This window comes from Sus scrofa, chromosome X (genome assembly GCF_054392235.1).
Source record: "Sus scrofa isolate SSC_HxYL_T2T_F1_AM1 chromosome X, Sscrofa_HxYL_maternal_Yorkshire_Landrace_v2.0, whole genome shotgun sequence".
Taxonomy (NCBI): domain Eukaryota; kingdom Metazoa; phylum Chordata; class Mammalia; order Artiodactyla; family Suidae; genus Sus; species Sus scrofa.
Window position 1 is genome coordinate 53,376,379 of NC_139401.1, and position 17,417 is coordinate 53,393,795.

The following is a 17,417-nucleotide window of genomic DNA, read 5'->3' on the forward strand; positions in this document are numbered from 1 at the left end:
TTCCCTGCTAGCGTGTTTTCATTTTTCATACATTCTTCACGTTTTTCCCATACTCGTATATTCACACACAGCATATATCCGTACAGAAATTCTTCATATTCATACACAAATATATGTATGTGCATAAATAAATTATATATATTTCTGATATTCACATGCACAGATACATAATCCTGAATATACTCCTCTATTCAATAACATAACGTATTTTTTGATATAGCTTCACAGAAATACATATAATATGAATTTCTCCAACCAAGTGGAAGCATCTTTTCAACTTGGAGTAATAGTGGCTTATTATAAGCTTAGAGATTTATTCTTGAATATGATTGCAATTTGTAACAAACCTCATTTAATATTGCATAAAGTGGCATTTATTTTGACTCTCGTTTGTACCATTTTTATTTATGTTTTTCCACAATATCTCATAAATATTTAAATATAAATATTATAGTTTTATATCAGTAGGATGTTTTTGTTACATGCTAGAGGAAAGCAATCTCTGATTCACAGAGAACTATGTCTAATCACTATGGTGAAGCATGATCATGGGAGAAAAAAGAATGTATACATGTATATGTAAGTGGGTCACCATGCTGTACAGTAGAAAAAAAATTGTATTGGGGCAATAACAAAAATTTTTTCAATAAAATCAAATTAATTTACTGGATAATTATTTGAATAATCTTTTAGGTATCAGAGGGGGTTAATCTAAGTGTTCAGGGTTGACGGTTGAATCATTTCCCCTCCAAATTCATATGCTGAAGTTTTAGCCCCGAATACCTCAGAATGTGAATATATTTTCAAGTAGGATCTTTAAGGTCTTATTTATATTGAAATGGGGTTGCATGGGTAGACTTTAATATAATATAATTTATGTCCTTATAAGAAGAGTAGGTTAGAACACAAACATACATAGAAGAAAGACTCTGTGAAGACAGAGGGAGAAAATAACCATCTACAAGCCAAGTAGAGAGGCCTCAGAAAAAGATCAACCCTGCCAACATCTTGATTTTGTACCCACAGCCTCCAGAACTGTGAGAAAATAAGTTTGTATTGTTTAAGCCACTGAATCTCTTGTACTTCTTTATGACAGCCCTAATAAATGAATATATTCAGTGCTGTAAAAACCTAATTTTGTTCATTCTATTTTCTCTCTGATGTCAGTTTCATTTTGAAGCTTAAGTTGTAATATGGCTATCAGCAGCTTTGGGAGGTATATCCTATCCTATTCACAGTGACAGAAAGAACCTCTTTATAACAATTTTTGATTGAAATTTTGCTTTACTTTGACTGGGAACTTCATAAGTCATTTGCCTGCCCTTGTACTATGACAAAAGACAATGTCCACTTGTTTTAGGTTCATTTTATATACTTATTTCAAAAACAATCACATTAACAAAGTGAATTTGTTTGAATAATTGGCTTATGTTAATCAAGTGCCACTTGTGTATTTGGGATTGGGCTCAATCCTGCCAAAATTGCATAGGCCCTACACAATCAAGGATAATTGAAGTGGATACTGATTGCGTAATCAATAATGTCTGCAGCAATTCCAGATTATTATTTTGAAAGACAATCTAAAAGTTATTATTCTTCTAAAGTTTGTTTTTCTCTGATATTAGTCTTAGATATGTGACCACCAACTAATTGCATGTATGTTATTATTTCTTTGATTAGGTACAAACAGTTTACCCACTTTTAAAATTTTTATTTTTAAATTCTTTCAACTCATTGGTATATTTACATCGTTCCCTATGACATCTCCTGTCCTTGAATTTCACTTATGGAAGTCTTTCACAGAGAATCAGAGCAGCCTCTTTTAGAGTTATCCCTTCATATCATTACTTTAACTTATCTGACTCCACAAGGGTAACCAGTAGGATTAGAGTAGTATGTTAAATGTTTCAAGGCATCAAAGCTCACTTTGTGCTTAGAAACTAAAACAAGTATCCTCTCCTAAAACACAGCTTTCTGACCTCTTTTTGTTGAGGGTCACAGTCTTCAAGGGAATCTGGAATAAATAACAAGTCCTGACCTGTGCATCTTCTTGGGAATTAAAGTTGATGCAGAAAGAACTTGATAATAGGCCCATTGGATAACTATAGGAAGGATTTTGATGCTGTCTTAGTCCTTAATAAGAAATGTTTAGAAGTATTGCTCCTAGTGCCATGACAGCTAGAAATTACAGTGTATGAATGGTCCCTTCAAAACTGACCACTGGGTGTCTACCTTTCCCAACTGTTTTTACTTAGCCGCCTTGTGCTTTCTCTAAACTACAAAGATTTTAAGGCTAGGTATACTTCATATATATATATATATATATATATATATAAATATATATATACATAAAATGATTTTTTTTCATTATAGCCGGTTTACAGTGTTTTGTCAATTTTCTACTGTACAGCATGGTAACCTAAATGTCCAATGACTGGTGGTTGGACTAGGAAGATGTGGTATATATGCACAATGGAATACTACTCAGCCATAAAAAAGAACAAAATAATGCCATTTGCAGCAACATGGATGGAACTAGAGACTCTCATACTAAGTGAAGTAAGTCAGGAAAAGAAAGACAAATATGATATGACATCACTTATATCTGGAATGTAATATATAGCACAAGTGAACCTTTCCAAAGAAAAACCTAGATATATTTCTTAAATGCTATGACCTATTTTGTCTTGGTCTTATTTATTCCTTTCTCAAACTGACCCCCCAAATCCTGCCATTTGTCTTTGAAATCCCCTTGCCCACAAGTTTCAGATTTCTTGTCCTTCAAAAGTCATTATACCTCAGATTTACCCAGAGAATCACAAAACTGTCTTCACTTTCTTCATTTTCCATGTATCAACTTCACCATACATCTATTAAGAAATTCCAGTTAAGTTCCTTGATCTGAACATGTATAACAGCATTGCATGGAGCTGTGGTACAAACTCAGTCTGGAACAAAGCAAGAACCATCCCACATTTACAGTATTTGGTCACCGGACCAGCACTCTCCTTTAAAATCCAAGATTTTTTACCACACAGTTGCAGGGATCTTTAAGAAAGGAAAAAATTTTTTGATGCTCCAACTTCCATTGTCATACCATATTGAGTTCCTCACTTTCTTTGCTTTCTACACTGGAGAATAAGGACAGCTTCTCACCATGACTGACATCTGATAGAATTGTCCATCTACAGACTGACTCAAGCTGGCCTGGATGTTATAATTGTGCAGTCTGTTCAGAAGTTCCATTGAAAGAATAAGTAGCCAGTTTATGCGTGGTTGTGGTTTTTCTTATCAGGTGTTCAGTTTCTTACAAAGCTACTTCTCACCATGAATCTATGACAGGAAAGTACTATCCAAGATAGCATCAGTGTCCTTTTATTTTTGTATACGGCAGACACTACATAGACAACTAATACCCCAGCTTTTGTTAGGGTGAATGACTCAATAGCTAGAAGTCACAGAGCCCTTAAGAGAGGGACATTCTAGAGCTGTGTTCTACGTATATCTCTAATTTTAAGCGTGAGGAAAAGATTGACTGTTTCTGATGAAGATTCTTTAACTGCAATGTGTGAAAAAACCTGGGCAAATTGACCCCATTATTCTGGCTATATACATTATCTCTTCATAGATCCTAACTCACATTGAGCAATCCCAATGTGGCTTGGGAAATGGATTGTGTTATGGACTGGATTGTGTCACTCCAAAATGTATATGTTAAGGTCCTAACTCCCAATGTGGATATTTGGAGATGGGGCTTCTAGGGGAAAATATGGGTTAGATGAGGTCATATGGATGAGGATCACATGATAAGATTAGTGTTCATATGAGAAATGGAAGAGACACAAGTGCTCTGTCTCTACCATATAAAGACATAGCAAGAAGATGGCCTTCTGCAAGCGAGGAAGAGTGCTCTCACCAGGAACTGAATCGGTTTGCACCTTTATCTTAGACTTCCAGTCTCTAAAATTGTGAGAAATATATTCCTGCTATTTAAGCCACCTGGCCTATGGTATTTTGTTATGGCAGCCCAAGCAGACTAGTACAGGTTATGACCTTGGCAATAAACCTTGAGCAATTTTCCCTCCAATTCAACATCTACCCCTTTCCTAGGCATTATACATCTGCGGTGGATCTTACCCTCTTTTAAACAACCAATTTATTTAAATCCTACACTAATGCTCTAATGCCTTGCCAAACACATTTATACCTAACTTCCATTGTTGGAATTACTCAGGGTGGGAGTCTCAATGTGTTAAAGCCTCCCCTCCACCTCAATTGTAAGTTATCTCTTGGTTTCTATGGAGGCAACAGAATTGCCTTTGATTTATGACTTCTCAGCAGATAAGGAAGGACTTTTGTAAAAAATCTAAGCATTACAGATCATTCTTAGGAGTATAAATAATTCAATCTACCATGGGCAAGAGTTTGGGATGGTAAGCTTTGTGTAATCAAACCCCAATTCTTGGGACATTTCAGAGTTGAGCTCAGGGCTTCTGGATTCTGCAGTAGAGAAAAAAAGCAGTTCTACAGGGTATTGTATGGAGGTAGGGGCATTCACCTACTTTGGGAGATAAGCTTTCACCCAGTGAAACCACTTTCCCAGACAAACTCAGAAGTATTTGGCAACAGGCAAAAGTGAACCTCCTGTATCCTTAGACATTGAAGGAATTCCTGAGGAGATTTGAGATCAATAGACAGCATCACGGTCTCAGCCAGAGGAGGACCCCCACAGGGCTTGGACCCATGGATCCATTTCAACAGGTTTTGGCTGTGGTCTCAAGAATCTATAAGAAAATGTTGTTAGTATATCCAATCAACTGTTAGGAGTGCCACTGACTCTAGCCATCCTACAAGTCAGCAGCAAAAGGTGAAAGAGATTGAGGACTACACAGATAGAATTTCAAAGAAATAGAAAGGTTTCTTATTCTTCTTTTGTATTTCAAAGTTATTGGAAAATCCTTTTAAGTGTTACTTTGTCCCTAGATAAGATCTTTGTAATTTCCTCCAGTGATCATATTCTGAGGTCATTTTATTTTGCTTGTTAATTGCAAAGCAAATTATTTAAAATCATAAGTTAATTTATGAATTGACAGGTATGCAAGAGTAATGAGTTTAAATGGTTATTAAAAATGTTCATCTAGCTGACGTGATAATAACTACTTGTATCAGGATTTTTGATTAAAATATATTCCTTTTTTTTTTTTGGTCTTTTTGTTTTTTTAGGGCCACACTTGTGGCATCTGGAGGTTCCCAGGCTAGGGGTCCAATCAGAGCTGTAGCCGCTGGCCTATGCCAGAGCTACAGCAACATGGGATCCGAGGCTCAACTGTGACCTATACCACAGCTCATGGCAATGCCGAATCCTTAACCCACTGAGTGAGGCCAGGGATCGAACCCACATCTTCGTGGATGCTAGTTGGGTTTGCTAACCCCTGAGCCAGGACGGGGACTCCTAAAATATATTCTTGTACAATGATTGCCTATATTGAGATTCTGGCTGAAATAATTCTAAAAATAATCACAAAATAAGAAATTATCTAAAGTAGTTTACATTGCTTGTTGAAATAGATTCAAAATATTTTTAAATAATTGGCTCCCCTTGGAGCTGAACTGTAGTCTCTTTTCCTAAGTTATATTAATTTCTTAATGCCTTAGTCCTAGACTCTAGATTATACAGTCTGAGCTCTCCTAGAATTCAAAATTTAATGTGTGTATGAATCATCTGGAGGTATTATTAAAATGAAGAGCCTGATTAAGTAGATTTGAAGTAGTGCCTGAGATTCTGTACTTCTAACAATACCCCAGGTAATGCCTATGCTGCTGGTGGATGGACTACGCTTTGGCCAAACAAAACTGGGATAGAATATCTCCTAAGGAGCCTCAGTTAATGTGTTTTTTCTTTTCTCAATATGAAAAGAAGACCTAGTTCTGGGAACTATAAAATACTAGCAGAGCTTATTAACTATGTTTCTCTAAATTGCATCAATATTTAGGATGATGCATTGTGATATGATTTATTTTGTAAATCTCCACATATTCTTTGAGGAAATGAGATGTAGGGATGGTGTATATCTACAAATGAAAATAAGCTAGAATATATTGGTTTTATGTAAATCAACATCTTAAAATTGTGGGCTTCTATAATTTAATCTCATGTACCCACAAGGAGTATTCTGAAATACTAATGTACCCACTGATATTTTTTATGGTAATATTGAAATGTTTTCATTACAAGTGTATTTAGTTGCAAAGGATGTAACTTCCTTTGTATTGTTACTGCTGAGATTTTTGAATGCGATAGTTACATAACACTTTTAAATTGATCCAATGAAATAAAAATACCATACCTATTTGATATCTGCTATCATCCATTTAAAAAAATAAATTCACACATTTTTTTAACTATTGGAAATTTAAAATAATTTTTTGAACTTGATTGGAAATTTTGTATATAAAATTATATTTATAAATTTATTTTATACATCCTACATTCATGACAAAATTTTACGCTAAAGTCACATATTTTTATTCATAAATACTTTTTCACTCACATATTGCTTTGCAACAGAAATATATATATATGCACATTTAAGTTAAAATATTTAAAAATTGCCTAGTGATCATAAAGCAATAATTTAAACTTTTGTTCTAGATTGAATTAAAATGATTAGTAGTATACAAATGCTTATAATGGCATAAATGTATTATAAGTATATATCATTAAACAAAAAGGTAAAAATTCAGTGGAAATTCATCTCACTGCAGTCTGCACTTCTTTTCCCCCACACAGTTAGTTCATAGGTTCATTAATGAATATTACCTACTACTAGAATGAAACAGAATTCAGAACCAATACCAGTTCTATTTCTCATTTGTATAAATATAACTGCAGAGAATATTTCTTCACATGAATGAGTAGATGGACTAAAAGGAATTTTGATAAACACTACTACCACTCAATTCTCGAAATTCTAATTTACATGACAAAAAACACTTAGTAATCATTCACAAAAATTACTTTTTAAACAATATATCAGTGGGACTACTGAAGGGCTTCCTTTGATTTGGTTGAAAGCAATTCATAGTATACCACATTTTCAACTAATGAAGTATTTTTAAAATAAGTTCCTTGCAAATGAAAATACCGTGTATTTTTGCGATCAGTTTACTATAGAGTTTTGTATTTTTTGGTCATGTATTAAAATATAATTATGTTTTAAAAAATATTTATTTTAGAAGAGTTTTAGGTTTAAAGAACATTCTAAAGAACATACAGAGTGTTCTCATGCACCTTATATCCAATTTCCCCTATAGTTAACATTTTATATCAATATATTACATATATCATATTAATAAAAGAATATTGATAAGTTACCAAATTTATACTTTATTCAAATTTTCTGAGTTTTTACTACTGTTTTGTCTCTTCTCTGTCAGAATTCCATCTAAGATTCCACATTTACTTGCCTTAGACTCCTCTTGTATATGACAACTTCTTAGACATTCCTTAGTTTTATGACCTTAAAAGTTTTGAGGATTGTTTGTCAGCTATTTTGTAGAATGTCTCACAATTGTGGTTTGTCTCATGATTTTCTCATAATTAGATCTGGGGTTATGAGGTTTTTATAGCAAGAACTTAAGGTAAATTTCTATTCTCATCACATGATATCAAGGGTATATACTATCAACAAGAGTTGTCACTGTTGAAGCTAACTTAGATTACCTGACTGAGGTAATCAATTCATTCAGTGTTCATTCAGTTCCTCAACTGTGAAGTTAAAAGTTTCCTTCATTTGTTCTTTTATTTTTTTATTTAAAAAATATATTATGGTTGATTTACAATGTTCTCCAATTCTACTGTATAGCAAAGTGACCCCATTATACATACACATATACATTATATTTTTCACATTATCCACCATCTTGTTCTATCACAATTGATTGGATATAGTTCCTTGTGCTATACAGTAGGATCTCATTGCTTATCCACTCCAAATGTGATAGTTTCATTTACTAACCCCAGACTCCCAATCCATCCCACTTCCTTCCCCTCCCCGCTGGCAAACACAAATCTGTCCTCCATGTCCATGATCTGTTTCTGTTTTGTAGATAAATCTTTTGTGCCATACTTTAGATTCCACATATAAGTGATATCATATCGTGTCCCTTTCTCTTTCTGACATACTTCACTCAGTATGAGAGTCTCTAGTTCCATCTATGTTGTTGCAAAAGGCATTATTTTGTCATTTTTATGGCCGAGTCTTATTCCATTTTATATATGTACCACAACTTCTTAATAAAATCATCTGTTGATGGGCATTTAGGTTGTTTCCATGACTTGGCTATTGTGAATAGTGATGTGATAAACATAAGTGTGCATGCATTTTTTTCAATGAAAGTTTGTCCAGATATATGCCCAGGAGTGGGATTGCTGGGTCATAGGTAGTTCTATATTTAGTTTCCTGTGGTATTTCCATACTGTTTTCCCTAGTGGTTTTACCAGTTTTCATTCATACCAACCTTACAGGAGGATTCCCTTTTCTCCTCATCCTCTCCAGTATTTGTTGTTTGTGCACTTATTAATGACAACCACTCTAACTAGTGTGAGGTGGCACGTCATTGTTGTTTTGATTTGCATTTCTCTAATAATGAGTGATGTTGAGCATTTTTTTCATGTGCCTGCTGGCCACATGTATATCTTCTTTGGAGAAATGTCTGTTTAGCTCTTCTGCCCATTCGTTGATGGGTTGTTTGTTTTTGTTTTTTGTTTTTTGGTGGTGAGTTATATGAGCTGTTTGTATATTTTGGAGATTAAACCTTTGTTGGTTGAGTCATCGGCAAAAATTTTCTCCCATCCTGTAGGTTGTCTTTTCACGTTTTTATAGTTTCCTTTGCTGTACAGAAGCTTTTGAATTTGATTAGGTCCCATTGGTTTATATGTGTCTTTACTGTCTTTATTCAAGAAGGTGGGTCAAATAAAATGTTGCTGTGGATTTATGTCAAAGAGAGTTCTGCCTATGTTTTTCTCCAGGAGATTTATAGTATCTGGACTTACATTTAGGTCTTTAATCTATTTTGAATTTATTTTTGTGTATAGTGTTAGAAAGTGTCCTAATTTCATTCTCTTAAATATGGTTGTCAAGTTTTCCCAGCACCATTTATTGAAAAGACTATCATTCCTCCACCATATGTTCTTGCCTCCTTTGATATATATATATTAGTTGACCATAGGTGCTCGGGTTTATTTCTGGGCATTCTATGCTGCTCCATTGATGAAAATTTCTGTTTATGTACCAGTACCATACTGTTTTGATGACTGTATCTTTGTAGTAGAGTCTGAAACCAGGGACCTTATTCCTCCAGTTCCGTTTTTTCTTTTCAATATTGCTTTGGCAATTCAAAGTCTTTTGTGTTTCCATAAAAAATTTAAAATAGTTAGTTCTAGTACTGTAAAGAATGTCTTGATAGGGATTGCATTGAATCTGTAGATTGCCTTATATAGTATTGTCATTTTGACTATATTGATTCTTCCAATCCAAGAGCATGGTATATTCTTCCATCTCTTTCTTTCTTCTTTGATTTCTTTCATCAGGGTATTATAGTTTTCAGAGCACAAGTCTTTTGTCTCTTTAGGTAGGTTTATTCCTAGGTATTTAAAAATTTTTTTTTAAAAAATTTATTATTCAAATGAATTTATCACATCTGTAGTTGTATAATGACCATAACTATCTGATTTCACAGGGTGTCCATCCCACAGTCCAAGCACTTATTGTTTTTGCTGCAAGACTATATGGGATGGTTTCCCTAAGTTCTCTTGCTTTTTAAAAATTATATTTGGTTTAAAATCTTCTGCCCAATTCTGCTGTGCAGCAAAATGACCCAGTTATACAAATATATACATTCCTTTTTTCACATTATACCATCCTGTTCCATTACAAATGAATGGATATAGTTTCCTGTGCTATACAGCAGGGTTCTCATGGCCTATCACACCAATTGCAATAGTTTACATCTATTAACCCCATACTCCTAATCCATCCCACTTCCTCTCCATCCCCACTGGCAAAACACAACCTGTCCTTCATGTCTATGATCTGTTTCTGTTTTGTAGATAGATCATTTGTGCCATATATTAGACTCAACATAAAAATGATATCATATGCTCTCTTTCTCTTTTTGACTTGCATCTGTGTTCATCAGTGAAATTGGCCTGCAGTTTTCTTTTTTTGTGGAGTCTTTGTCTGGTTTTGGTACCAGGGTGATGGTGGCCTCATAGAATGAGTTTGGGAGTATCCCTTCTTCTGCAATTTTTTGAAATTGTTTCAGAAGGAGAGGTGTTAGCTCTTCCCTAATGTTTGATTGAATTCGCCTGTGAAGCCATCTGGTCCTGGACTTTTGTTTGTTGGAAGTTTTTTAATCATAGTTTCCATTTCACTTCTTGTGATGGGTCCATTCATCTTTTCTATTTCATCTTGGTTTAGTCTTGGAAAATTGTACTTTTCTAAGAATTTGTCCATTTCTTCTAGGTTTTGCATTTTATTGGCATACAGTTGCATATAGTAGTCTCTTAGGATCCTTTGTATTTCTGTGATGTCTGTTGTTACTTCTCCTTTTTCATTTCTAACTTTATGGATTTGAGTTCTCTCTCTTTTTTTGCTTGATAAGTCTGGCTAGAGGTTTACCAATTTTGTTGATCTTTTCAAAGAACCAGCTCTTCATTTCATTGATCTTATCTATGGTTTTCTTTGTTTCTATTTCATTGATTTCTGCTCTGATCTTTATGATTTATTTCCTTCTACTAACTTTAGGTCTTGTCTGTTCTTCTCTCTCAAGCTGCTTTAGATGTAAAGTTAGCTTGTTTATTTGAGCTTTTTCTTGTTTCCTGAGGTGGGCTTGTATTGCTATAAACTTTCCTTTTAGAACGGCTTTTGCTGCATCCCATAGGTTTTGGAGTGTCGTATCTTCATTGTCATTTGCTGCTAGGTATTTTTAAATTTCCTCTTTGATTTCTTCAGTGATCCATTGGTTGTTTAGTAGCATGTTGCTTCATCTCCATGTGTTTGCGTTTTTTGCAGTTTTTTTCTTGTTGTTGATTTCCAGTTGTATAGCATTGTGGTTGGAAAAGATGCATGATATGATTTCAATTTCCTTAAAGTTACCAAGGTTGGATTTGTAGCCCAGGATATGATCAATCTTAGAGAATGTTCCATGTGCACTTGAGAAGAATGTGTATTCTGTTGCTTTTGGATGGACTGTCCTATAAATATCTATTAAGTCCATCTGGTTTAATGCTTCATTCAGGGCCTGTGTTTCCTTATTGATTCTCTGTCTGGTTGATCTGTCCATTGCTATAAGTGGTGTATTAAAGTCTCCCACTATGATTGTGTTATTGTCGATTTCTCCTTTTAAGGTTGTTAGCAGTTGCCTTATATATTTTGGTGAACCTGTGTTGGGTGCATAGATATTTAAAATTTTTATGTCATCTTCTTGGATTGATCCTTTGATCATTATGTAATGTCCATCTTTGTCCCTTAAAATATTATTCATTTTAAAGTCTATTTTGTCTGATAAGACTATTGCTACTCCAGCTTTCTTTTGATCCCCGTTTCCATGAAATATTTTCTTCCATCCTCTCACTTTCGATTTGTATGTGTCCCTAGAAGTGAAGTGGGTCTCCTGAAGACAGCATATATATGGTTCTTGTTTTTGTATCCATTCAGCCAGTCTATGTCTTTTGGTTGGGGCATTTAGTCCATTCACATTTAAGGTAATTATTGATATGTTTGTTATTATTGCCATTTTATTAATTATTTGGGTTTGTTTTTGGTGCTCTTTTCCCTTTACTTCTTCTCATGTTCTTTTCTGCCTAAAGAAGTTCCTTTAGTATTTGTTGTAAGGCTGGTTTAGTGTTGCTGAATTCTCTCAGCTTTTGCTTATCTGTGGAGGTTTTAATTTCTCCTTCAAATCTGAATGAGAGCCTTACTGGGTAAAGTATTCTTGGTTGGAGGTTTTTTCCTTTCATCACGTTGAGTATATCATGCCACTCCCTTCTGGCCTGCAGAGTTTCTGTTGAAAAATCTGCTGATAACCTTATCGGGGTTCCCTTATATGTTATTTGTTTCTTTTCCCTAGCTGCTTTCAAGATTTTCTCTTTGTCTTTAATTTTGGTCAGTTTGATTAGTATGTGTCTCTGGGTGTTCCTCCTTGGGTTTATTTTATATGGTACTTGTTGCCCTTCCTGGATTAGAGTGAGTGGTTTCTTCCCCATGTTAGGGAAGTTTTCAGCTATTATCTCTTGGAATATTTTTTCTGTCTCCTTCTCTCTCTCTTCTCCTTCTGGCACCCCTATAATACGGATGTTGGTGCATTTCACATTGTCCCAGAGTTCCCTGAGACTCTCTTCATTTGTTTTCAATCTTTTTTCTCTTTTCTGTTCTGCATCCATAATTTCTTCTAATCTGTCCTCCACCTCGCTTATTCATTCTTCTGCCTCCTGTATTCTGCTGTTAGCTGCTTCTAGTGAGTTTTTTATTTCAGTTATTGTATTTTGCATCTCTTCTTATTTGAGTTTTATATCTTGTATCTCTTTGGTCAGTATTTCCTGTAAGTTATCCATCTTTGCCTCCAGTTTATTTCCAATCTCTTGCATCATCTTTAGCATTGACAGTCTAAAGTCTTTTTCCTGGAGGCTGAGAATCTCCTCATTACTTAGCTGATTTTCTGGGGTTTTTCCTTTCTCCCTCATCTGAGTTATAGCCCTCTGTCTTTTCATTTTTATAGGTTTTTGGTGCGGTGACCTTCTTACAGATAATAGAGTTGTAGTCTCTCTTACTTCTGATTTCTGCCCCCTGTGGATGAAGTCGGTATGGGGGCTTGGTGTAGGCTTCCTGATGGGAGGGGCTGATGCCTGCCCACTGGTAGGAGGAGCCGATTCTAATCCCTCTGGTGGGGGGGCTTAGTCTCTGAATAGGAGTAGGGGCTGCTGTGTGCTTGAGGGGTCTTTAGGGAGCCTGTTTATTGAGGGGCAGGGCTGTGATCCCACCTGGATTGTTGTTTACCCTGGGGCTTCTCAGTGTTGACTGATGGGTGGGGCCAGATTTTTACAAAATGGCCACCTCCAGAGAAAGGCATGGGTGCTGAATATTCCCAAGAGCTTCACTTTCAATGTCCTTCCCTCACAATAAGCCACATTCACCCCTGTTTTCCCAGGATGTCCTCCAAGATCTGTGGTCAGGTTTCACCCAGATTCCCTCAGAGACTTTTCTTTGCCCTGGAACCCAGTGCATGTCAAAGTCTGTGTGTGCCTTTTAAGAATGGAGTCTCTGTTTTCCCCAGTCCTGTGGAGCTCCTGCACACAAGCCCCACTGGCCTTCAATGCCAGATGCTCTGGGGCTCTTTCTTCTTGTGCTAGATTCCTACACGTGAGAGTTTGATGTGGGGCTCAGAACTCTCACTCCTGTAAGTGAGTCTCTGTGAACCAGTTAGTTTCCAGTCTGTGGAGTTTCCCACCCAGGAGGTATGGGGTTGTTTATATCACAAAATCACCCCTCCTACCTCATGATGTGGCCTCCTCTTTTTCTTCTGGAGTAGGGTATCTTTTTTTAAGGTTTTCAGTCCATTTTGGTGAAGAGTGCTCAGTCTTTAGTTGTGAATGTTGTTGTTTTTAGGAGAGAAGTTGAGTTCCAGTCCTTCTATTCTGCCATCTTAATCCCCTGGTTTTCTTCATTTCTATTTTATTTATTTTGGCTCTGATCATTATGATTACTTTCCTTCTGTAACCTTTAGGTCTTGTCTGTTCTCTCTCTAGCAGCATTACATGAAAGTTAGGTTATTTGAGCTTTTTCTTGTTTCCTGAGGTAGACTTTTATTGCTATAATCTTCCCTCTTTGAGCTGATTTTGCTGCATCCTATAGGTTTCAGAGTGTTGTAGATTCGTTGTCATTTGCTTCTGATATCTTTTAATTTTCTCTTTGAGTTCTTCATCAATCCGTTTGTTGTTTAGTAGCATGTTGTTTGGTCTCCACGTGTTTGTGTTTTTGGTGTTTTTTTTTTTCTTGTTGATTTTCAGTCATACAGCATTTTAGTCAGAAAAGATGCATGATATGATTTCAATTTTTTTTAAAGTTATTGAGGCTTGATTTGTGGCCCAGAATGTGATCAATCCTAGAAATGCACTTGAGAAAAATGTGTATTCTGCTGCTTTTGAATGTCCTCTAAATATCTCTTAAATCCATCTGGTCTAATGCTTCATTCAGGGCCTTTGTTTCCTTGTTGATTTTCTGTCTAGATATGTCCATTGCTCTAAGTGGGGTGTTAAAGTCCCCTGCTATTATTGTGTTATAGTCAATTTCTCCTTTTAAGGTTGTTAGCAGTTGCCTTGTATACTGAGGTGATCCTATGTTGGGTGCATATATATTTACCATGGTTATATCTTCTTCTTGGATTGATCCTTTGATCATTATGTAATGTCCTTCTATTTCTCTTTTAATATTCTTTATTTTAACGTCTATTTTGTCTGATACGAATATTGATACTCCAACTTTCTTTTGAATCCCTTTTCATGGAATATTTTCTTCCATCCTCTGACATTCAATTTGTATGTGTCCCTAGTAGTGGAGTGGGTCTCCTGAAGGCAGCATATACATGAGTGTTGTTTTTGTATCCATTCAGCCAGTCTATGTCTTTTTTGGGGGCATTTAGTCATTTACATTTAAGGTAATTATTGATATGTATCTTCTTATTGCCATTTTATTAACTGTTTTGAATTTGTTTTTTGTTGCTCTTTTTTCTTCCCTTCTCCTCTTGTTCTCTCCTCTTGTGGGTTTATGACTATCTTTAGTGTTGTATTTAAGTTGATTTTTCTTATTTGTTTTCGTATCAATCATAGATTTTTGGTTTGCAGTTACCCTGAAGTTTTGCTATGGGAGTCTCTCTCTCTCTCTCTCTCTCTCTCTCTCTCTCTCTATATATATATATATATATATATATATATATATATATATACACACACACATATGTGTGTGTGTATATATATGTGTGTGTGTGTCTGTGTGTGTATATATATATATATGTATATGATTGTTTCAAGTTGTCTCTTAATTGCAAGTGCATCTCTAGTGTCCTGCATTTGTACCCTCCTCATGATTTCTTATTTTGGTAGCATATTTTTGCATGGATGCTTTCCTAGCTTTATTGTATATATGCCTTTACTGGTGAGCCTTGTCATTTGCGTTATTTTTGTTTCTAGTTGTGGCATTTTCTTTTCTGCCTAGAGAAGTTCCCTTAGTATTTGTTGTAAAGCTGGTTTAGTGTTGCCGAATTCTCTTAGCTTTTGCTTATCTGTAAAGCTTTTGATTTCTCATTAAAATCTAAATGAGAGCCTTGCTGGATAAAGTAATCTTGTTGGAGATTTTTTTTTCTTCATCATATTAAGTATATCATGCCACTCCCTTCTAGTCTGCAGGTTTTCTGCGGAAATATCTGCTGATAACCTTATGGGGGTTCCCTTGTATGTTATTTGTTTCTTTTCCCTAACTGCTTTCAAGATTTTCTCTTTGTCTTTAATTTTGGTCAGTTCGATTAGTATGTGTCTTGGGGTGTTCCTCCTTGGGTTTATTTTATATTGATACTCATTGTGCTTCCTGGATTTGAGTGAGTGGTTCCTTTCCCATGTTAGGGATGTTTTCATCTATTATCTATTCAAACATTTTTTCTGTCCCTTTTTCTCTCTCTCTTCTCCTTCTGGCACTCTTATAATATGGATATTGGTGCATTTAACGTTGTCCCAGAGTTCTCTGAGACTTTCTTCGTTTCCTTTCAATCTTTTTTTTTCTCTTTTGTGTTCCACATCAGTAATTTCTACTAGTCTGTCCTCCATCTTGCTTGTTCATTTCTCTGCTTCCTCTATTCTGCTGTTGATTGCTTCTAATGAATTTCTTATTTCAGTTATTGTTTTGCATCTCTGCTTGCTTAAGTTTTAAATCTTGTATTTCTTTACTCAATGTTTGCTGTAAATTATCCATCTTTGCCTCCAGTTTTTTCCAATGTCTTGCATCATCTTCAGCATCATCAGTCTAAAGTCTTTTTCCTGGAGGCTGATAATCTCCAGATCACTTAGCTGTTTTTTTGGGGTTTTTTCTTCTTTCCTTATCTGAGTTATAGATAAATTTTCATTTTTATATGTTTTTGGTGTGGTGTTCTTTTTGCAGACAATAGAGTTGTAGCCTTTCTTACTTCTGATGTCTGCCTTCCCTTGTGGCTAAAGTTGGTATGGGGGCTTGCTGTAGGCTTCCAGATGATTGGGACTGGTGCCTGCCCACTGGTAGGTGGGGCTGATTCCTATCCCTCTGGTGTGACTGGGGGTCTTTAGGCATCTTGTTTACTGATGGCTGGGCCTGTGATCTCACCTAGATTATTGTTTGGCCTGGGGCTTCTCAGTACTAATGGCTGGGGCCAGATTTTCCCAAAATGGCCACCTCTAGAGGAACACATGCTGATGAGTATTCTTAAGACCTTTGCCTGCAATGCCCTTCCCCCACAATGAGCCACCGTCAGCCCTTATTTTCCCACAAGATCCTCCAAGAAGTGCAGTCAGGTCCAACCCAGATTCCTATGGAGCCTCTGCTTTGCCCTGGGACCTAGTGCACATGAAAGTCTGTGTGCCCCCTTCAACAATAGGATCTCCACTTCCCCCAGTCCTGTGGATCTCTAGTGCATAAGCCCCATGGTCATCAATGCCAGGTACGCTGGGGGCTCTTTTTCCCAATGCCGTATCCTCAGGCTTGGTGGCCTGACACGGGGCCCGGAACTCTCACTCCTCATTAGGTGAGTTTCTGTGATACAGCTACTTTCCAGTCTGTGGGCTTCCCACCTGACAGGTATGGAGTTCCTTATATCATGTAATCACCCCTCCTACCTCCTGATGTTGCCTCCTCTTTGTCTTGTGGAGTAGGATATCTTTTTGAAAGTTTCCAGTCTATTTGGTTGAAGGTTGTTCAGCACTTAGTTGTAATTTTGTTGCTTTTATGAGAGAAGGTCAGCTCCAGTCCTTCTATTCCACCATCTTTATCCTGTCTAAAGTCTAGGGATGCATGTACTTTCTTAATGAAAGTTTAGTTTGTATATATGCCCAGGAGCAGGATTGATGCATCATATGGTAGTTCTATATTTAATTTTATGAGGAAAATTCAGACTGTTTTCCATAGTGGTTGTACCAAATTATATTCCCATGAGCAGGATAGAAAGATTCCCTTTTCTCCACACATTTCCCAACATTTTTTATTTGTATATTTATTAACGATGACCATTCTGACTAGTGTGAGGTGGTACCTCACTGTACTTTTGATTTATATTTCTCTAATAATTACTAATATTATTAGATTATATTATTATTATTATTATTATTTTATTAAATGATG